This window comes from Panulirus ornatus, chromosome 35 (assembly GCF_036320965.1).
Source record: "Panulirus ornatus isolate Po-2019 chromosome 35, ASM3632096v1, whole genome shotgun sequence".
NCBI lineage: Eukaryota > Metazoa > Arthropoda > Malacostraca > Decapoda > Palinuridae > Panulirus > Panulirus ornatus.
The window spans coordinates 1,594,252-1,618,151 of record NC_092258.1 but is presented as its reverse complement, the minus strand read 5'-3'; the positions used below and the strand labels follow the sequence as shown (position 1 = coordinate 1,618,151).

The 23,900-nt window shown below is 45.5% G+C and overlaps 1 protein-coding gene across 2 annotated transcripts in view; it reads left to right on the top strand.

Annotated features, from left to right (window-relative positions):
• The window catches only part of LOC139760067 (uncharacterized), a 181,638-nt gene that overhangs the window by 50,480 nt on the left and 107,258 nt on the right, over nt 1-23,900 (top strand). For both annotated transcript variants that reach the window (XM_071682856.1, XM_071682855.1), the window contains exon 3: nt 7,141-7,378. The gene's annotated coding sequence lies outside the window, so the exon portion shown is untranslated. The remainder of the gene's footprint in view (nt 1-7,140; nt 7,379-23,900) is intronic.

The window sequence follows — 23,900 nt, the reverse complement described above, 5'->3', positions numbered from 1 at the left end:
GTGGTGGAGGTTGTGGAGGTGATCTGCCGCCGCTGCTTCTCATAGTTTCTGCGCGGAGACCACCCACATGAGGATTGACCGTTAGGACATCTCTTGTCTTGCATGATCAGCGAAGCAGAAGAATCTTCTTCGTCTTTCCCTCTTCCTTCCTACGGCCTTTCCCATCTCTCAGAGTCAGGTCTGTAAACACCCGAGGAGGTGTTGTTGTTATTAGTCTTGTGCTCCGTTTCCCCTTCCTCCCGGGATGGCCGGGATTAAGGTGTGTTTTTACCCGAGTCATGACAGCTACTGTCTAAAACAGTAAGTAGGGGTGTGATAGCCTGTGTTCATAGTGCAGTTAAGGGTAGTTGTGGTGATGGTAGGTAGTTAAGGTAGTGGAGGTATGGGAGGTAATGGCAGTGGTGGTAGTTGTGGTAGGGCAGGGGCGGTAGTAATGGTGGTGGTGGTGGTGGTAGGTACTAAGGGTGGGTCTGGCGGCGTGCCACATAAGGCCTGGTCTCACTGGGTGGGGCGCCTCAGACCGCGGCTCAAGGTGTAAAATGGTAATTTTTGGCCGTTTTTTTTGTAATCTTGGAAAATCATGAATCAAATCTGGTTTAACTCTTTAGTTTGTTTGCTAAAGACACGATATAGATTGCGCCACTAAATTTAATGTCGAGTTTTTATGTTTGTGGAATATTCAATAACCTGCCATAAGCTTTTCATTGCCTAGATAAACCAATTTTGGTCTATGGCCTTCGGGAGGCGCTGGCCCATTATGCTGGCGGTCACAGCACCGTCAGTAGACGGCCCAGAGAGGGCGCGGTTTCTACTCATTATGCAGATGAAGGCGTCGAGTTATCTATACAATTCCTTCACCATCCACAGGGGCAGAAATCTTATAAAAAGGGAAAAATAATTAACAAGAGAAGAACATATGTAAGCACAGGGCGTGGTTCAGAGCTGGTTCTCTATTGGTCGGTACAGGAGGATAACGGAAGGCTCATAATAAAGTGGGTTCGCTTCAGAGACGTTTCAGGTTCACTTAAAAAGGGGACGAAGTAGTTACCATACCGGCAAGATCTGGGGGAGAGCGGACTAATATTGGGTGGATCCCGCGTGGGTGAGTGACTGCTCTTCCTCAGAGCTTGGCTAGAGGTTAATAATAGTGGTTTTCAACAGCGGATGAGTGATAAGTCTACCCGGCTCCGAGGCAGAGGCTGATGAGTCCTCTTTTCCAAAAATGATGAGACGTGGGCATCCCTGTGAGTCAAAATGTTTCGTTCATTGATGTAAATGTGAGCGAATTCCTGATCAGTCGCTTGAATCTGCATATTTCTACCTTTGTAGCTCAGACAAGAGGATGGAACCGAACCCTCGCATTCCTGATAAGCCGCGCTTGTAGACAACACAGGAAGGTGAGGTTGTAGAGATCAGGAGGTCACTCACTGTGTTGTACACTTTGCTGTATAAACACTGTAGCCCTACATCGGCTCTCTGTACTGACTGACCTCTCTGTATCTCCTCCTGGTAGATCTATCTGCTCCTAAGCCTAGAATGTCTTTACTAACATCTTCAAAGCCATCGTTCCTCCTGTAGTCTACATGGCAACACTGTCTAAGCTGTCTCTCAGACTGATAACGCCACGTTGTTTAGTTCCATCGTTTCTAGGTTTAGTCATTTTTGATTTTTCCTCTTTTCTATATTTTCTTCTGACTCACCCTGTGACTCTGTCCATATTTTATCTCAGTACAAGGTGCGAAGAGTGTCCTTCACTTTAGAGACGACCAAAGCTCATTCATCTTGAGAGAGAGGGAGTGGGGAGAGGCAATTCACTTGATCAACTCCCCATCTCTCACTTCTCGGTTTGAACCCATTTCTCTCTTATACAGTGTTGGAACGTGAGGTGTATATGGGCCCAGAGCACACTACCCCCTCGACCTCTCTGACCTGCCTGTATGACCCTAACGTATCAAAACAGTTATCATCATATCTTCAGCTGTTCAAAACCTGATTAAAACGTGACCTTTCCTGCCAACGTTAGGGTTCCTGGGGCGACGGTCTTCAGGCCCCGCACCCACAACAATCCTTCTGTTTGTCTTCGTCAGCGTCGCCGTCGGCGGTTGCGTGAGTTTTCCTGACTGACGCTCTGCTGGTGCTGAGCTGACCTACCCTGGCTGACAGCTGACTCCTGCCGTTCCAATGAGGTGAGGAGGGGAGAGGAATCTTTTGGGAGCTATGGAGACGGAACAATGCCACAAGCAACACAGTGTGAACAGTTCCATCGTGGCTCCCTCACCACTGCCTCTCAACGAACCTCTGTTTTTGTCTTATTTATAACTGTAAAGTACCGTATCGTTGTTTCCAGTACAGTAGCGACCTACATTTTGATTTTCAGTTCAATCAAAACTTTTTTTCTTTTATTTCTTTGCGTTGGAGGCTCCAATCATGGACAAAAAAGCCCACATCAAGTACGGGCCTTAATTGAAACATAGAAAAGTTTAAGCAAAGGGAAAAAAGACAAGGGAAAGTATTTACGAATTTTAGAGGAAGTGAAATACCTGTCTTTTAACATGTGCTAGATCATATTTATTGGGAAAGACATGAGAGGGTAGAGAGTTCCTAAGCTTTGAGGTGTAAGGAAAGAAAATTATCAAAACGGCCCATCCTTGAGTTGCTAACGGCCACACAGTAGTCAAGTGGCGCAACAGATTACCGAGTATTGTGTAGTCTAGCGAGTAGTGAAGGCACACAAACAGCCAGCTCTCGAGAGCAAAATCCAAAATAATACCTATAGAGGAAGGAAAGTGAACATTGCGACGTATGTCAATCTAGTCAAGTTGGAAGTTGGCCTGGAATGATTTATTAGACGGATCGCTTTCGACACTATTTTGTTAAGTGAGGATGCGAAGCTAGAACCACCCCAGATGTGAGAGCAGTGCTCCACACAAGGACAGATCAGTTCTTGATCGGACGAAGAGGAATTTCGACATCTAAACAGGACTCCCAATTTCTCAGATGCAGACTAAAATATTCCGAGCGTCTTTGCTATTATAATCAACAAAAGTTTTCTGGTTAAATACAACCATGTTTAACATCTCATAGTCATTCTTATTTCTTCGTATCCTTTCCTTCTGAGTGGCGGATAATGGGACTCCAGTAAACACCATTATCTACATTTCAAAAACTATAATATCACTAAGAAAATATGCCAACAAAAACAATTCTCAAATTGTTGTTCAGAAAGTCATGTTTGCCAATCATTCTATTTAGGGATATATGTTTATATATGTTTATCTAATGTGTTTATCAACACCTGTCATGAGAACACCTGCGGCTGCAGGAGCCAGGGAGTTGCAGTCAACACCTGGTCTGTCCTCGTCATCGTGGAGGCGCCAACACCCGGTCTCCAACCCTGTCATTACACGGCGCCCTCCAGCCCGCCCCAGCGTCTACAAGACCAAACCCACGAAAATTACTGAATTTTGGCAAGTTGAAAATATCTACACAGTCTCATCACTATGTACAAAGATATATCAAGGCTTTGAATAAACTTTCGTAAAGCAAAGCAGAGAGGAGTGTTCATGGAAGAATGGAGCAATTTTTTTCTGTAAACATCGACAAGTGAATGTGGTAATGAAAAAACATATCATCCATCATAAAATATAAACACCTGATGAAGAAATTATAATTTAGTATATAGATCTTTTCACTTTCTTGTTCAAAGAATGTAATATGCAGAAGAACTTTCGAATGTAAAATACACAAAGAGAAGGACAGAACGCTACACCAAGTAGTCAGAGATATTCGACAAACATTGTAAAATATTTGAAGAAGCTCAGAATCTGTTGACTCACTCGCTCGTGTCGCAGCAGCAGCTGTGTTGTGCCGAGGTATCAACACGCCTGCTGCCGCCAGACACGGATATCAAGAGAGGAAATCGTTGTACTGACAACATGCACCAAGTTTATCGTAGTGACGACGCTCTACTCGACCTGACCTACCTGAGAGCCCGACGGCCCTGAGAGAGCCAGAGATGGGGATGATCAGGGAGCCCTGAGGGCCCTTGTGACGGTAGATGCAGACGACGGCCATGTCGGTGTGATCATCCTGCGGCCGGCGGGCGACGGAGGAGGCAGACGGTGACAGTGGTGGCCGGGGTACCATGAGGACGATAGCGGCGGTAGTAGCAGCAGCAGAAGATGAAAATGATGATCGTGCCCCGTACAAAGCACCGGCGATAACGGCGGAGGGTACTGTGACGGCGGCGGCGGCAGGAGACAAGAGTAGTAGCGGTAAAGTAGCGACGGAGCGACGCGTCGGCCGTGACATGGGCGGCAGGCAGCCCCCTGCCGACGCCCCAGGTGATCATGTATGCTTAACACTCCTCGTCTCTCCTCAAGCCAGTGCTGTCGGAGCTCCTCCACATCATAGTATATTATCCTCGAGCAAGATCACAATTGCCTCCAAGGCTCAGCAACATTGCAGTTGGGTCGGAGACCTGTTGTCATGGCGTGGAATGGCCTGGGGCGGACTGCATCACGGGCACCATCTCTGGACGCCCACGCAACCTGCCATGTTCCACCATCGGCCAGAAAGGTTTTCATGATTTGTAAACAAACCAACGACTTTCATCGTAAATATTTTGATTTATTTCAGACGACGAAGTACAAGGCTTCCGGCCCACAACACATCTCTTCTCTATCTCATAAGACCCCCATCTGACCACGCTAGTTTCCCACCAGAGTAAGAAATATATTTCTTACCAATCTCTCTCGATACAGATATTTGATTATCGTAAGAAACATGTAAAGCACACAAACTCTGTCTATATCTAATAGGTCCAAATTTTCTTTATCCTCGGTTAGGACTCTGGAGGTGTAGCCAAGGGCTCACACAATCCCAGGTGAAGAGAACCAAATCATCATGATTCTGGTGAACTGATCCTTGAGTTGTTGACAGTCATCAGCGCCACGTTCATGGAAAGTCTCAAGACAAAGGAAATGTTCTTTACGTGCATCAGGTCAGACACAAAAATGTTTTTCTAAAGAGATCTTACTGTTCCAAAACATTAAAAAAAAAAAGAATTCGTTGATTTTTCTTTGTTTTATAACTTTCCACATCTGAACCAAACACGCAACTCACACTATTATCCATGCTGCTGTTGATCACCTGTCCAGCATTTTGCTTTTCATCTGAGATGAACACATGTATCCTCAGATGGTCATCATGTTTAACTACCACATTACTGTTGTGTCCAGGTGCGGAAGAATTCCTGTCTTATTTTTAAGATGAAAACCTGAGACAGAATTCCCAGGAGATTACATGATCGTTAGCAAAGACCTGGTGAAAACTGTCCTGCGTACAGCACGTCAAGAGCGCAAGCTGGTGTGTGAACGCAAGCTGGTGTGTGAACGCAAGCTGGTGTGTGAACGTAGCCTGGAAACACGGGCTTCGGGAAATTATCACCGCTTGTGTAGATACCAACAGTTAACCTGAATTATGACTTTTCGTATGAAGAATATTCATAATATGACAACACGATATTGACATAGTGTGTTTTGTAGAATATCTAAAGCCATTATTGACAATACTGAATATTTAGCAATTTCGTATGTAAGCCATCTCTTTGTTGGTTATAGTACATTATTGCTTATGTTTATCGACTGTTTTCCTTTGAATTTACAAGTGGATACAGGAATAGTGAGTCACCACCAGATCATTAGTACAGCACATACAGGTGGTTGTAAGCGTATGTGCGTCAGTGGATACGTGTTTAGTTACGCATTCTTTGTGACCTTCCGAAAATGCTTTGGATGACTGTGTGTACTGGAATAACTGTGCAATCAGGTAGACACTAAGACCTCAACTTCTCCTCTCATGATACTCCCTTGTTGAGTGATGCAAACGCAGACATACAGACACAACTCTATCACAACACCTCTTAGAGGCCGACGGCGCTAGAATGAGAATATCATGATGAACTATTCACGTTTAGTATGAAGCAGCCTCACCCAGTCTTCAGTGTACAAAGCATGGGAACCTTTGCTTGTCTTGAATGTATTCACTGTACCAGAGAAAGGGATCCACCACCATGAGACCTCGCTAAGTTACCATCGCAATCAACTGCCTAGTTAGGCAACCATTAGGAATCACCGGTTCACAGTGATTCCATCCCTATATGGCAAACTCCAGCAATTTCATATTCAACTCAGATTACCTGTTTTGGTCGAGGTTTAGGGATATATGTGTCTGCCAGGTAGACATTAGGTCTTCATGCACTAAATTAACTAAGGCGGGGTTACATTCTCCTTATATACATTGATATCATCCCTCTATATCAAAGTCTAGCAATTTTATGTTCGAGTTAAATTATCTGTTTCGTTGGTCGTTAAGGAACATATGTCAGAGAAGTTGGTATTATCCTTCTATATATCACAATAACTGGGGCAAAGTTACATTCTTCATATACATATATACCATGAATACCATTTGCTGGATTTAATTCTGTGTTAACTAGTTTCATTCTTATTTCACAGTTACATAGGGTTGATAAAGCGATTTCCAAACTATTAAGTTACTATATGTAACGCAAGGTAGACTGTAACACTAGGTAAACTTTGTAACAATAGAGAAACTTTGTATTAAGTTAACTAAAACAAATATTATAAACCTTGTTCCTTATCGTTATATCTGATAATACTACATAAATTATACACGCAACTGAACGTATGAAATCTACACACACACACACACACACACACACACACACACACACACATACGCACTGTTTGAGCGTGAGGTGTACATATACATCTATTTCAGTAGCAATAGCATTATTAGTATGAGTACTAGCAGAATCAGTAATAGTATCATTATTACTATTATAATCATTGTCACATTATTATTATTATTATTATCATTATTGTTATCATTATTATTATTATCATTGTTATTATTATTATCATTATTATCATTATTACTATTATTATCATTATTATTATTATTATCATCATTATCATTCTTATTATCATCATTATTATTATCACTGTTATCATCATTATTATTACTATTAGTAGTAATAGTAGTAGTAGTAACAGTAGTAGTAGATATAGTTATTGCCATTATCATTATCATTTAAACGCAGAATCCCTTTTATAGGGTAAGGTGGGATCCTTTGAGGCAAGACAGTCCTCGATCACACTACATCTTTCCTGATGAAGATGATGATTCAGACTCGTCGAAGGACTGAGTCACGTTCACATTTCTAAAGTCAACTTTCAAGAGAAATGGAAGCGAAGACTTGTGGCTAGCGACGTAAGCACCTGCTGCAGGGAGGACCTCGGGAGAGAGGGAACTACGCCTCAAGACGTGCGTCAGGACCCACCCCAGCAGGCAGGTAGGATCGGCAGTGGTGGTGCCGGGGACCGGTGCTGCTGGCCTCCCTGTCGTGTCCGGCTCAGCGCCGCGGGCCTCCGACAGTATCCTGGTCCGGCGCGGCGCCCACTTCCCTATTATCCCCAAGCAGGAAGTACGGGCAGGCAGGACGGACGCGGCCCTCCACTGCCCTAAGTTCTCCCTCATAGTTCTGTTTCTGCTGCCCCTCGGGGTTACCTCTGTTTCATCTTCCTCAGGCGGTTCCTCTCGCTACAGCGGGTCCTGGCCAGCAGTAACGTGTTAGGCCAGGGGTTATAATCAGAAGGACGCGGCTGTCATGCCCACTTTACGTTAACAGTGTAAACAGTGACATGGGTGTCCTCATTAGCCTCGGCCTTGGGCCAGGACGGACAAGCCGGCCGGGTTGCCCTTGGACGCTGATGGTACACATTCAGCAATGATGAATTTTCACGGCACGGTTTGTGTAACGTTCTATATAGGTCATTCATCTCTCTCTCTCTCTCTCTCTCTCTCTCTCTCTCTCTCTCTCTCTCTCTCTCTCTCTCTCTCTCTCTCTCTCTCTCTCTCTTGTAAACGTTAAACTCCTGAAAATCAAGGAAAAGTTAACGGGATGGTTTCAGTCAACATACGTTGTCTTTCGTCACTGATAATCCACGTGAAGTAACGTCAGCTTGGCTGTTGGCACTATAGACTTGCTTTACTAGGGTGCCACTTACCCTGGCACCTCGTGCAGGTGCTGGCACCAAAAGAGTGTCACGGACGAAGACTGTTGTTGGCCGCTGGCACACACACACACACACACACACACAATGGCTCGCCTTATGACAGCCAGGTTTAATGTTTACTTCCTCTGCTCAGGCTGGGGTCGTCCCCCATTCTCCCGTGACCGTTGCGACCCACTGTCACCTCAGGTCACAGCTGCCTCCACCTGGGAACACTTGGATAATCGTCTTTTCCTTTTCTTATGTGAGGTGATGTTCGAGCCACGAGATGCATCTTGTCCTGTCTATGTGTATGGTTGTTATCCATGGTCAGTATGTGCTTAATACCCCCACCCCGTCCCTCCACCTTCCCTCCTTGTGTTTGGCTCATATATTGACGTAAATATTTATCACAATAAACTACTGTATATATATTTCTACTGTTGAGATATTCCATTGACTTCCGTTCAGATGTCTTTGGTGCTAATGAACGAACACAAAGGCAGGATAAGGGTTACGAGGCAACAGTTTAGAAATAGACAAACAGACCGTAGATTAACAGTGCTGTGGCTTGTTATCATCTTTTCATATAATGTTATTTCGGATGCATTGATATGCATATATTTTTCCCTGCAATGAATTCTCATGCGTCGCCTTACGTTCAGCCATGTTCAGTGCGTCAGGAAACTAATGTAGTATATACACAGTTCTCGTGTGGAAAGGAAGTAGATTGACATTTCATTGATAAAAAATGGTACCGATATTGTCGAAGGAAAAGATAAAAAGTTCAAGCTTTGTGTGACAGTTCGGGGGAAGAGAGAGAGAGAGAGAGAGAGAGAGAGAGAGAGAGAGAGAGAGAGAGAGAGAGAGAGAGAGAAGGGGTGGAGACGATGATCGAGTTTATGTTGAAAAATATCGGAATTTGTTGTGAGAAATGTATTATCCTGTTCCCTGAACTTGTTGAGGGATATTGTGGAATACAGGGAAGTCAATGAGTGAGACTAAGTGGGGGTCTCTCTCTCTCTCTCTCTCTCTCTCTCTCTCTCTCTCTCTCTCTCTCTCTCTCACACACACACACACACACACACACACACACACACTACATTTCATTTCCACAGAGCTCGTTAAAAAAAAAAGAACATTATTCCCGCGTCACACAACATAGCCAACGCTTGACAGAAAACCTCAACTTCACCATTTCTGTTCGTACCCAAGTTGTCTTCGGTTCGTATGTGGCCTGTGTGTGGTGTGTCACGTCTTGCCACAAAACCCAGTGCCACGGCCTGGCCTCTGGCACCCTGGACGGCACCACGTTAACCCTCCTCTCTCCCCACCACTGCCCCGGATGCCTAACCATTAGGCCGCCTCCGACGCCCTCAGCCGCCGCCTATCGTGGGAACTTCCGGCGCACACCACGCTTCCCCCGGATAACGAGAGTTGGTGTTCGGTGCAGAGATTGGCAGAGAGAGGCCGGCGGATGGGTCAAGGTGAGGAGTGGTGGTGCCCGTTGTGGTGACTGTGATATGTGGTAAGTGGTGATGAAGTGAATTGTTATGGGTATGACTGGGAGCTGTAGCGATGATGATGATAGTGTTGTGGAGGGTATGGTGTGGGTGGTGGTCATGCATGGTGTGGGTGGTGGTCATGCATGGTGTGGATGGTGGTCATATTGTGAGTGATGATGGTGTCATTAGTCGTGTCATTGACGGTTTGGATGATGATGATGATGATGATGGTGTGTGAATGGTGAATTTTTGGGATGTTGTGGATGGTGACTTTGGTTGGTGGCATGAGTGTTGATGGTGTGACAGTGTGCGTTGTGTTCATCTTAATAGTGATATTGTGTGGTGAATGTGTGAGTTACGATGGTGAGGTGGTGACCTGTAAAGATAGCGATGCTGTGATTGGTGGCAGATGGTAACAAGTGTCTGTTCTGATACCTCCACACCTGTTTCTTCCTCACACACTCGTATTCACATATCCTTTGCACCTGCTGTCACACCTGTGTTCCCTAATGCCTTTCACATATGTACACCCACATGTCCTCCTAAGCATTGTATCCATGTGTGTTCTCAGTAGTCTTCCACACCTGTGAACCAATGTACGCCTCACAGCTCTGCACACAAGTGTCAAACACAAATATGTATTCATCTATCCAATACCAGCTATGAATCTACGTCCCTCACACCTGTGTGCCAACATATACGTACCACCTGAGCAGCTACGTGTCTATCACACCAACATACCTGTGTGTACTCTCACATCAGTCCCTCCAAAGGTCAGTGTGGCCATTGCCTCACACGTGTCTGGATGAAAGGTCACACACGCGGCATTGCTTCATGTGCTTCCGGCGGCGCCTCCTGTTGAGTGAAAGACAGACATCCGCCCCGGGTCCTGGTGTGGGTCTGTGGTGTCGTAGGTGACCAGGGCAACACAGGACCCCCTCTGTAGCGTCCCATTGTATCCAGGCTGGCAACAAGACCCCCTGTGTAGCGATCAAATATATATATATATATATATATATATATATATATATATATATACATCAGTCACAAACTAAAGTATGCATCACCAGTTGGATCAGAACGCTTGAGAAGACAATAAATTTGTTAAAGTTTACAGGCAAGACAAGAATTTTATCTGACGTAAAGAAGTCAAGCTAAAGAGGAGAGCTGCCATAGACGCTGAAGCAGAAGAGAAGAGAAAATTTCATGATTGGAATTTTCTAGTGTGTCAGACGACTTGGTGATGTTGATATTATGTTCTTTGAAAAAGAAAGAACACATCAGGAAACTGAGCAAAACTGAGAGAAGTTAAGTGATACTTCTATGGTGTAGTGGCCGGCGAGTGGACCAAACTTTAGGAAAATTTTAAGAATTGTAAGAAAATGTATGATAGATGAGAAAGGCTGAGAGATAGGCCACGCTAGAGCAAAACTCGCCCCTCTTGTGCACAAGAAGGTAGTCACACACACACACACACACACGCACACACACACACACACACACACATGTAAAGGGAGGAAAAATAAAAGATTCAGTCTCTCTCACGTCGAATAATGTTCTTTACATCTGAACTACAAGTGGCCATCCTTGACATTTGACCAAGCTATGTATAGAGTATGTCATGAGGCAGACACGAGTGTACAATGAACACTGTACAAAGGGTGTCAGGCAACAGGCACGAGTGTACAATGGACAGAGGCTGGTCAGACAACAGGAACGTCCACTGGTAAAATTCATTGAGATTCAGCTGGCAGGCATCGTCTGGCAACTGAACCAGACACCTGTGGTGGGTTGCACACCTTGATAAGTAGCTAATTATGAGGATGGTTTAACGACCCTTAATGTATGGTTGTTTCTTGTGGAGGGAGGAGGGAGAGGGGGATGGTGCATACTGCTCATGTTTGGCCGCCTCCCTAGTGAATGACGGAGGGAGCATATTGCTCATGTCTGGTCCTGCACCAGTGGAAGGTGGAGAGCATATTGTTCATGCCTACCCAGGCCTCCCCAGAAGGAGGTTGGGGGGGCATATATCTGCCTGTTTCCCCAGTGGGAAGTGGAGGGGCATACTGCTCATGTCTGCCCGTCCTTACGTTTGCAGATTGCAGTGTTGCTATCATCAGATCCGATTTGTGAGATGCAATATTGCCAGCATCAATCAGACAACCTAAGCTCGTACAATCATCTTACGTTAGTTCGAAAATAATTCAATTCCTCCATTTTTTCTGTCATTTTCTCTGATTTCCAAAGTTTTATTTTCGAGATTGGTGGGCGGAACCCAGCATTACTTATGTTACGTTTGGTTTGTGGATATTCGTTTATATCAGGTAGTTATTGTAGTGGCTACATCTGGATGACTTTGAGACGGTGTCTGATATCTTCCCATTTTCTTACAATTTTCAAACGTACATATTTCACCTACAGTCTTACAGATGAGTCTGATCAAAGACTCCTAGCCCTGCTATACTCAGATTCTGGATGAATCATCAAATTACTGAATTAAATGGAAGATTAGAATGAAAAACAAATATTCTCATTTCTCGTAACTCATCTTAGAAACAAATTTTGGCAACAGTGCAGATGTACCTCATCTGAAGCAGTGCATTACGGGGAGACAGACCAATGGCTCGCCAGGGGTTGTAGAGTCAGACCAGCTCCTCAGTACAGGTTCTGGGCGGCATCAGCTAATTATCTATATTATTCCGAGACATGTGTGGTGAGGGCGAGTTGTGCGAGGCGTAGCCTCCTAACCGGCCACGGAACCTGCATGGGTCTTTTAAATGGTTTCCTTCAGGAGCCACATGTATATATGAAGTGGGTAAGTTGGAGGTTCTTGTAGTAGTGACGGTTGATGTAAGGATAAGTGATAACGTCTACGTCCATCTTCCCTCCCTCTTCTCCCCAATCTTTACACCCCTTCTCGCCACCTGCCATAAATACTCCCCATCGTCCATTGTCTTCCATCCCTCTGGCGCCCATATCCTCCCCTTGCCGAGGGGCGCGGCGGTTTGACCCCGGTCCTGTATATGGAGGTGAAGGCCACGCGCCCCTCCACCAACTGGGTCAAAGCTCCCGCTCTTACGTAAAGCTTTCACAGTAAATTGTATTGACCTTTTATTTTATCACATCATCAGCTACGAGCATCCTCTGATGAACGACCGGTACTGCTGGGCCTTGGCTGGTCTCTCTCTCTCTCTCTCTCTCTCTCTCTCTCTCTCTCTCTCTCTCTCTCTCTCTCTCTCTCTGCATATGATTATGTATGCAGGTAGAACCTGTAGTGATCACAGGGCCACAGTGTCGGGTTGCCCCTCACATAAACACCTTCTCCCGGGAATCCTCCAGGACCCAACCCCAGGTCCTCGCCCACATATGCCGTACCTCTTCCCGCCGCCAGACGGGTCATCCTGATGGAGATACACTTTATTCCTGTTCCAACGCCAAGTTCACGCTATCAGTGTTGGTGTTGGCGCGACTCTCCACTTAGTGAAGGCCAGGCAGCAGAGGCGCGTGTGGCTGCGACGTATCGCCGCCAAATCTGCGACGGCAGGTGTCGCACAGGAGACCTAATGAGCGACGTGTCGGGCTTCCACGTACACGACCTTAACAATGATTCAGTCTTATCCGACTAGGGCATCAATTATGGGTCCCGAGAGGGCCCCAGCAGGTGCCCCTTCAGCCAAAGATGGGCGACTACGCCCTTCCTTCCCTCCCCAACTATTCCCCTAGACGCTCAGGTGAGCACAGGTGGCCGCATGGAACGGATGGCGACTCCTGCTGATGAATGCTGATAGTGATGACATCGGAACGTTTTCCCCCATACATCATGACATGTCCCTCAGTGGACACAAGCGAGCGATGTACCCATACCTTCTGTGTCCTGCGTGATCCTTGCTCTACAGTATCTCGCCGGGAGACCCTGACGACCCCTGGCAGATACAGACTTTTGGTCGCTGAAGAACTTGCTTGTTAAAGACTCCCTATCACCCCCATCAGTGGAGGCAGGCGGCCGTATCGCCCTCGTCACTCCAGTAAACACAGCTCCAGCCTCGCCCAGGAACCAAGTTCTACCCTCTTCCTCCCCTTGTGGTAGCAAGCGGAGGTACATCAGTGAGAGACGGTGGGCTGCAGGTGTGTGCGCGTTGCTTGAGTAGAGGTGAGGAGGCGCCCAGAGGACCCTACAAGGTCGTCCATCTGGCCACACCTTCCTCAGTTGTCTCCTGAGTGACGGTGGGCGAGGCGCCTGCAGCCGTGACCACCAATATCACTCCTTTGGACCAGCTCCAGGGATGATGCGCTTCATAATTCACACTCCTAGGTGAGATAAATGTCCCCCCCCCCCATCTCTCTCTCTCTCTCTCTCTCTCTCTCTCTCTCTCTCTCTCTCTCTCTCTCTCTCTCTCTCTCTCTCTCTCTCTCTCTCTCTCTCTCTCCGCATTTGGCATAGATATTTAGTTCTCCATTCACAAGTAAACAAGAAGACGCCCATACGTCACTGCTGTATAACTTTTCACGTGTTTACGTATGACCGATGCTTGTTTTTGTTGCCAATTATCTCAAAATATTATTCTGTCCACCTCAGAAAACAGCCTGATCAGGTCTTCAGTGACTCGTGATAACTGGACGCGAGGTGAGGTGAAGGGTCTGTATGACACTTCTCTCGACGTGTACCCATGTCAGCTTGAGCTGCAACAACAGAGACGGAAAAGAAGATTCTCATAGTACCAGACGAAATCTTCTCCCACACTTCGGCAAGAGATCTTCCCTGACCACCTCCTCTTGCAACGCTTGATCTAGCTGGGATAACTGATCCTTATCGGTAATGAGCAGTTTCTGGTTTGTAGCGACTGCGAGACCGCAAGAGCTTTCAACATCTGCAGATCTAAATGATTTATTCGAAGCCACCTTCTCTTCAGGGCGAAGCTTTGTTTAACTGCATCGCCGTTATTTCTGATGGATACGATAAAATTTCCAGGAAAGTAGGAACACGGAATGGGCGTGTCTAGGTTGGCCGAGGTGTCTAGCGGGTAACAGGGAATCGTGATGTTCTCCTGCAGTTCTTATGGTAAAGTCAGGAACTAGATTAAGACGATCCAGCTGATGAACTGGACTGTGAGGGAAGGGTGTAATCATCCGACCCAGATGTGGACACATCCATACTTGAGGTCTATCAGCAGTTCAAGATCGTGATCAACGTTGTTCAAGAATATTTTGAGGTCCAAGTAGAGGACACAGTGGCCCCTGCTCGAACACTGGGGAAATATTCAGAATCGACACTTTCTCATAACTGTACAAGTACTGCGTTACCCAAGCACAGAACGACCGACCCATTGATGTTGCTGCTGTCTGCTTTCGATGATATGGATGTCAACAAGTTTCCACTGCATCTGGAAGTATAACTAGTCGGGCTACGGTGTCACGAGCCTTTGGTTGGCCCAGAGAGCAGCGGCCGCGAGAAGAGTTCCAATAATCTTGCTCTGATTTCACCAATATTAGTTCCGTACTGTATCGGTTCACAGAGAACATTAAACGATCATATCAGTTATCAGTTATCACAGGCAACCCTGTATTACCATGAGTATATTGGGCGACTTGGAAATTCATTTGTTTTTCTGAGTCGAATTATAGAGGTTTGCCCAAGATGTGGTCACTTTCCAGGTCATCGAAAAACTTTATGGTCATACTTAAAAGAAAAAAAGTGACTTATTCCTTAGAACCATTATATCGTCGCGCTGTGAAATATCCCGGAGTGCATCTGAACGCTAGCGGTTCCGTAAAGGAAATTTGTTACCATTTATCAAAACAGAAAAAGAGCATTCTTGACCATGATGGATCTTCTCAGGTGCCCCCGGACAGCTCTCCTGCCTTGTTATTCTGCAAAGGACTATAGCACAGCCACGCCACGACATAACAAAGCACCAATAACAGAAGATGGCATACAAGGTGGCTACCTTGTCCTGCCTCGCCCTCACCACATAAAAACCTTCGTCGCTAAATCAAACTGTAGTATAACCTGACCTTCTGATCCCCGAGTAGCGAGAAGACCCGGGTTCCGCCCCTACCTGAGGCTGGATCGCGTCCCAAAGGCGCCTCTATTATCTCCGTGGGGCCCAACATGGCGATTAGGGGATGGGGGCCTAAGATACGGGTCTGGGATGTTGATTATGGGTAAAGGGTCGCGGAAGAGACTGTGTACATATGTTAATTACATCCTGGGACGCCCGGCCATCCGTCAGTGCCAGACGCCACAGTCAACAGCCACGATTACAATTCTTTTTATTGACTGAACTTCCCCAAATATGGCGGTCAAGGGTCCACCGACTCCATCAATGGTTATCCAGATTTGGTCTTAGCATTTCTGTAGCTTTCTCGAAGTGTTATGCCTCGTGAGTGTATGGTAGGTGGGTGACACGATTTTCTCGCTGTTTCGTTCCGTATTTCTCTTTTTAGCTTTAACTACAGATACGGTATAAATGGGTGTCACTGGGCAGTGCTATATACCGCCTCACACTAGCCCTAACGAAAGAATTAGTCTCATCTACATCACTATTCACGCTCTGAGTTATGGAGCGGCCACCTGGCTGTAGCGGTGTGGCCAGCAGGTGGAGGCTTCGGGACAGGTGCCTCCGCCTGACTGGAGGCAGATTACATAGGCCAATATTAACCCCGGCTGAGCTGCGACAGGCTGGTCCCTTATTCCTAATACGGTCCTATCGCCATCCTTGGGTTAATTACTGAACATAAATGTCTAACTTTCTTACGCTCAACTGACCACACCCGTAGTCAAACTTGGTCCTTCATATCTGTCTAAGGCAGCAGCCACACCTGGTGTATTTCTCCTGTCTAAAGCAACAGCAACAACGGCACTACACCTGTGTAGGATAACAACATGCACCTAGTCCCTCCAAATTGTCAAGGGTGAATGAAATGGTTGTTAGCACCACGTCTCACCCAGGGTAAGAAAGCTTGTGGTAGAGCACCAACAGTTCCACGAGAACTTGTAGTAAAGTTTAACTTAACAACACAAAGACGTAAACAGTCGTAACGTGGAGGATTATTATAGTGATCTGTGTCAACTACTGGGACACAGGGGACGCAGCGCCGAGCGGACTCAAGGTAACCTAAGAAGTAGTTTTGTGATCAGCAGACTAGGAAGGTGATCGTGTTATCTGGAGTGAGAAGTGAGCTATAGATCAGAGAACGTACGATATCACACACACACACACACACACACACACACACACACACACACACACACACACACATCTTCACATAGCCAGCGTCTGCCGGTGGTCTGGGTCTGGGTTCGGGCAGAGGTGGTGCTGGATGTGGGTTGTTAATTAATGGACCTTTCACTGGCTGGTCCCTGGCCGGCTGTGACTTATGGCCCCCATACCATCAATCTGATTGGTCGTGATTGACCTATTCATCACCGGGATTAAAGAATGGTTGAGGGGCCAGGTGTCGATTGGTGGGCGTCGAGGACAGTGCTGGCTAGGTGGGTGGCTGGGTGTTGTGACTGCTGTGGGTGGTGGGTGGGTTGTACTTCATATAGAGGTAGTTGTAGGTTGTAGATGAACTCGTACATAAGATGTTTCTGGAGTGGATGATTGTGTCTGTTAATGACTGTGGTTAGCCGGTGTCCTGCAGGTAGTTCAAGATCGTTGGGTAGTTATGCTTTGAAGGAGGCTGGGTTGTGCGTTGTGAAGGACTATATGTGGTTGTGATTGTTATGGATGTCTGCCATGTATGGGATGTTGTAGGGGCGCACCTACAACAGGAACTACATGAGGCCAGACTGTGGGGGACTAGCGAGTCCCAAATTCTTTATAATGACATTTACCAACAAACAGACCAAGTTTTTATTCGTTTTTCCTCTTTCTCTCACCCACTACACACACACACACACACACACACACACACACACACACACACACATACTTTATATTCGTGGCTATTTTGATCTCCTTTCTTGTAATTCTGTCTTTGTCCTAAACTCGTTCATCTTTTCCCTAAACAGAATAACCAATGATAGGGACCAAACTGAGACACACAATACGTATAATCAGTATTCACATTTCTCCGCAAGAAGTTTACATGAAGGGTAAATCGTTAGCGTTACCGAGACGGAGAATGAGAGGGAGGTGAAGTGGAGCATAATAAATGATTCAGCACAACAGCGAGTTGAAGATTACCATCCTGTAGACACATATGGTGAGAGAGAGAGAGAGAGAGAGAGAGAGAGAGAGAGAGAGAGAGAGAGAGAGAGAGAGAGAGAGAGAGAGAGAGAGCCGACATACGCTTATAGCCCCACTTTGCAAGGTAACAGGTCTGTTAACGAGAGGCATGCAGGTAAATGGTGGTAACTGATGATAAACAAGCACATGAACACGGAGAGAAATAGTCATGCAAGCACATGCACGCGGGCAAAGTGCGCCACCTTGCATGTCAGTAAACGGTCACTTAGTTAAACTCTGGGACAAGCACCTGCAGAATGACTTGAAAGCACACGCACCTGAGTGCAGGATGTAATTGCAGAATCATGCACTCAAGCACACGTGTCCAGGCAAATTTTGTAAGTTTCGTGAAGTATTATAATCACAATAAACCAATAAGTGAATGCACAACCAAGCACTGACCCGGGCACATACATATTCAAAAGCACTTTGTAAAATGACTCTTAACTTTAAATTCCCATGCAAGCACAGACCGCAAACACTTGTAAACATCTTTACAACCAAAAACACATCTTGACTCTTCCACCAGAGAGCACGCAACGAAGATGTTCCCTGGGAAACGAAAAACTTATGTTGATTAACACACACACACACACACACACACACACACACACACACACACATAACAAACAAACTGTTAGTTAGCCATACAACCCTAGGGTACCTTCTGGGGGTTCCCGCTGTTTCGAGGTGACGTAGGCTCCCTGGGGCGAGCATCCCTTGCCAAAATCTGCACATTTTCCTGCCCGCTGACGATACACAGCCTCGTCGAAGATGATGCCACTCTGGCGGTGTTAACACTTGCAGGTAGAGTCCATTAACATCAATAAACAGATACGACCGAACTTACACACGCAAATAAACACAGACACACGCACAAACAAACACACGATATTAGAATACGCGTCTCAAGTTTTGTCATCCCACTTAAAGAGATATAAAGAGGTAATAGAGAAGGTTCAGTGGAAAACAAATACGGTACGTGAAGTGAGAGAGTTAAGGTAGAGTGAGAGAGGTGAGGTACAGGGAGGGGGATGATATACATAATATCATGTGTGAGAGCGTAAACGTGACCTCCATAGGAGAGAGAAATAATGGAGAAACTATTTTGGCAACGTCGACAGGGAACAGTTCCTCACACGATGGAAAGAATGAGGAACCAGAGGTTGTAACTTGTAGTTTGATAAGGTATTTGTTGAATGATGTGAAAAAATACTTGTATGATATCCAAGGAGTGAATGATGGCGTCGATTATATGAAGAACCTGAAGATGTCGACTGATAGTATAACAGGAATTTAATTAATAAGTTTTCTGACGGTCGAACAAGTTCGAGAGACGAGGACCGACGAACTGAAAACTTCCTCCTAGTACTGTATGAATCGTAACTTAGAAGTTGGTAACTACATACACACACCAGTAACTACACCAACAAAATTGGTGACAAAAATGATACATACAGTGTCAAAAGTTGATTTACATAATACATGAGAAGACACTCTACGGAGCCTCTCGAGATACAGAGGTAAGACCCGGCCTCTGTACTGGATCACATTTGAAACTTAGTTCATTTTCTTTTCGAAGTTTGAGCTTAGTGGACGATTAACAAAGGAGACTCACTGACCCTCTTGGTCTGAGTGAAAGCTATACAAATGTTACATCTCCAGAACCGTGAATTATTCAAGGACGTTTTGTGGATATATATTTTGACTCATAATAAGGATGACGTCTTTTTTCATATAGTTTTATCATCTGTACGTCTGATTTTCTCTCCATTCCTACCCCTTTGGGTACAGCATCTGGACTGATTTTGAGTTTATTATCGAAAGTCATAGGAAGATTATGATGATGAGGCCAGGATGAACGAATGTCTGCCTGCCTTCACTAACAAACGTAAACACCACATGACATGTTTGTTGTCACTTGGGACGCCCGAGCGTGCCTAGACCCTTGACTGTGGCACAGGCGCTCCACCACCACCAGGATGACAGCACCACACGAGGTTATTAAACCACCACACAGGGTTACACGAAGATCATCACATCACTATACGGAGTCACAACACCACACAGAGTTACTCCATTACACGGAGTCACACCAGTACACAGGGTTATCACATCACCACCGGGGTCACATCACGACACCGCCAACGGGTTCACATCACACCATCATTGGGGTCATCACAACACCACACGGGGTCACACCATTACCACACGGGGTCATCACACCACCACACCAACACCACGGTGCCCCTGACGTCATCGCAACGGCTCAACAACAGATGATTGGAGTTGCGCCTCTAATTGATTCATTTCATGGTCGTAACCAGCATGGTCGCGTCTCACGAGACCCACCTTTACCCACACTGTAACTAAGGATCACATGTGCCTGCGGGGTCCGCTTGTGGCAAGCACAGGCGGGTCTGGTTCCCACGACCTCCCACACGAAAGGGGTGAGCGAGGTGAGGAATTCCTACCTCGGGTCCTGGTGGTCTGAGATTCTGCATCACCCCAGGATACTTTACAGCCAACAGCCATCGAGAAGATGAGCTTCTGTGTCCTTCACAGCTGGAGGTGGGAGTCTGGGTCTGTTCCTCCTCCTCCTCATGTCTTTACGGCTGTCTGTCTCAGGGCGCAACATCCTGGTTGTTTGTGCGTCTGTCTGTATGGATGTCTGTCGCTTGTCTTGTCGGTCTTATCTATGCGGATGTCTCTATGTCTTGAAGTATGTTACTTTGGTACGCTTATTGTTTTCGACTTTGTCTATGTGGATATATGTCAGCTCTGGAATCTGTCCTCTTGCGGGCCTGTCTAATCCCTTGTCTAGCCAGTCTATCTGTGCCTCTTCATCTGTCTAATCCATTGTCTACCCTGTCCGTCTCTCTAGATATCTACCCATTGGGTGTTTCCACTTTCTTGGGTTCCCTTCAGGGACGGACACGTCACTCCTGTCTTTTTTGGTAGGTGTTTAACTGATTTATTTGTCAGTCTGTCTATTCAACACAATGTACGTCGTGTCTGCCTATTAAAAAAGTCAGATTTCCTAAGCATTTTATGGCGGCGTGTTTTTTGTCTCGTTCCGAAGAGTGATTGATCGCCATGTTTAGTGTCTCTCTTTTTGGCGTTAGTCGAGGGTCGTCAAGGTGGTGGAGTCGTCGAGGTCGTCTTGGTAGCGTGACGACATCCCCGCCCCTACCACCTCCCTCTGTCCCGCCTCTTGGATTATTCACTCAACTGAGGATAGAGGCATACGGGTGGGGCCTGGCCTGGTATCTGTGGGAACACCTACAGCGCTCCGGTAAGCACACAATACCTTCCCCGAAGGTTTAGGGTGGCCAAGGTAGCGATGATACCAAAACCAGGGATGCCAGAAACAGACACAGAACTACCGCCCCACATCCTTCTTAGAAGCCCCAGGGAAACATATGATTCGAACTCTCTCTCTCTCTCTCTCTCTCTCTCTCTCTCTCTCTCTCTCTCTCTCTCTCTCTCTCTCTCTCTCTCTCTCTCTCTCCATTAGAGTCGCTGACTTTGTTTTCATCATTAAAATAACTTTAGAGCGAAAACAAGAATAATCCGACAAGAACGAAGGGGAGACATTAATAATTCAAGGATTCTTTTTTTTTCCTCTCTATATTTTACAATATTTTCATCGCAGACTGTTAGAGATCTTGCTTGGATGTGATAATATATTAGATTCGTGAAACAATAGTCCAGATTAATGGTCTTCTTTTAGACACAGAGATGCAACACCTGACGTTGAAGGCCAAGAAAGCGAGACACTCTAGGCCAAACACTGAGAACCTGCAGGAGAGGCCAGGACAGTTGCTGGTCACTGGTGCTTGAAGCGAATGCAAACTTCAGGCACACTGTGGCCTCACCGTCAGACACAGTCGCAATATTCATAACACGGACCAATAAAAGTCCACAAGAATGTTTTCTTTTTTTCGACTGTTATCTTTCGGCATCAGTCTAGATTTCTTGGAAGCAGGATTTGCTTCGTGTTCTAAAAGGTTCCATTAGGGGCTAATGCTTTTAATAAACTGTTCCCGGGCAGTTAGTGCGTGTGTACACTGAAGAAACCTAAGATAAACAACCACACAAACACAGAAACAGACGGACTAACACAGGGTCAGCCTGACGAGGCTCATGCCGGATGACCATAAACATTTGTTAATACGATGTTGTCGCTTTACGCTGCCCGAGTAAACATTGACAGACTACGGCCAATTAATGGCTCTTCCCCCGTGCCCTCCCTGCTCCTCTGTTTACTCTCTGTGTCCTCTTATTCCCACAGTCGTCCTACATGAACACGAAGTAGCAACGTTGGGTCCTTTTTCATATTGTGCTGCCATCAGTATTGATTCGAGATTGAGTTAACTACAACTCTCCTCCAGCAGATAACCTCGTCATCGATCATCAAGTTTTCTGTTATCTGGTCTTCTTATTTAGTTCTTTTTCTCATGTTCTTCTGCTCTATGTACCATATTTTACCTGTGTTGTGGGAGTACTTATTATAGCAGCAATCATTGTAGTATTTGTGCTCACATGTAAGCCTTTGTTGTACATTGTGACTGTTTTTCGTATATATATATATATATATATATATATATATATATATATATATATATATATATATATATATATATATATATATATTTATATATATATATATATATATATATATATATATATATATATATATATATATATATATATATATATATATATATATATATATGTATATATATATATATATATAAACCTCTCTATAACATTGTCATTTTAGTCATATCAACACATGTCAAGCAAGAGACAGATGGGCTGACTAACTCATATTTGTAGTAAGCATCTCCCTACCTACCTCCTTGGTTCATCCTGTAAATAACAACGGTACACATCTTTATCTCAGGATGATCTCCTCCAAGACTCACAGCACCATTACCCTGCCACTCCCATAAGGACGACTCGTGCTCAACTTTCCCCGAGGATATCAGTCTTTACATCACCCACGAATATATGCACAGTTACGCCCCTCTTATCTGGACACTCCACGCCCTTCGACGACTTTTCCTTTCTCACTGGCAAACCTTATTTACATTTTCTTTACCCTCAATTTTTTTATCATGAATACAAATCTCACAAGTATTCTGCAATTCTCTCTCTCTCTCTCTCTCTCTCTCTCTCTCTCTCTCTCTCTCTCTCTCTCTCTCTCTCTCTCTCTCTCTCTGGCAGATCTCTTTGATACATCACTGTCTGCAGCTCGAAGTTACCCTCATTATGTTCTTTTCTATGAAAAAGGAACACCACTGCACGTAACCGTGCCTCAAACAACTGGTTCTCGTTGGTCTTATTCACATGGCGTGTTTCCTCTCCCTCAACCATCGTCGTGGGAGGAGAGGCCACGTGATCTCCCCCAAACCTATAGCCAGACGTGTGTTGCCATCTGTTGTTTCCGTCGATACACGTGTTCCTTTCTTTTTATCTGTCTGTCTGTCTGTCTGTGCAGGAGGGCAGACAAGTGCCTGGATAATCCACACACGAGTATGCTAAACAATAGGTCAGTTTTCTGAAGGTATTTTTTTCTAGCGAGTGAAATAATGGTTCTGCGGACCACAGAGTTGTTTATAAGAGTCGTTCCAGGGTAGTCAGTAGTCCCCTTGGTCCGAGTTGCTGTGGGCAGCAGACCTTCCCTACCTCTCATTTTCTACTTCATTGCTCCTTCCTCTTAACCTCCTGTTTTATCACAATATGTCCTTCTCTTCGTCGCTCATTTTCTCCTGCTTTATCACACTGTTCCAAACGCACTCTGCCAATTTCTTGATCTTATCATGCACACTTCATAATTCTACATTGTCTCGTCTTAGTCATCATCTGTAGCGTCGAGTTTTCCTGGTTTTCGTTTCCTTCCTCCTCTCCTCGCATTGTTTCTTGGGTTCTTCCTTTATCTGCCCTTCCTTCCTCCCACCCCTTCGTCCTCCCTCTTCCATCTGTTCCGTTTTGCTATCCTCTCTCCTTTATGTCCTCCTTTCCTCCCTCTCCCACATCGTTTATCGTCCTGTTTTGGTGCAGATTTGCCAGGCAAGGCG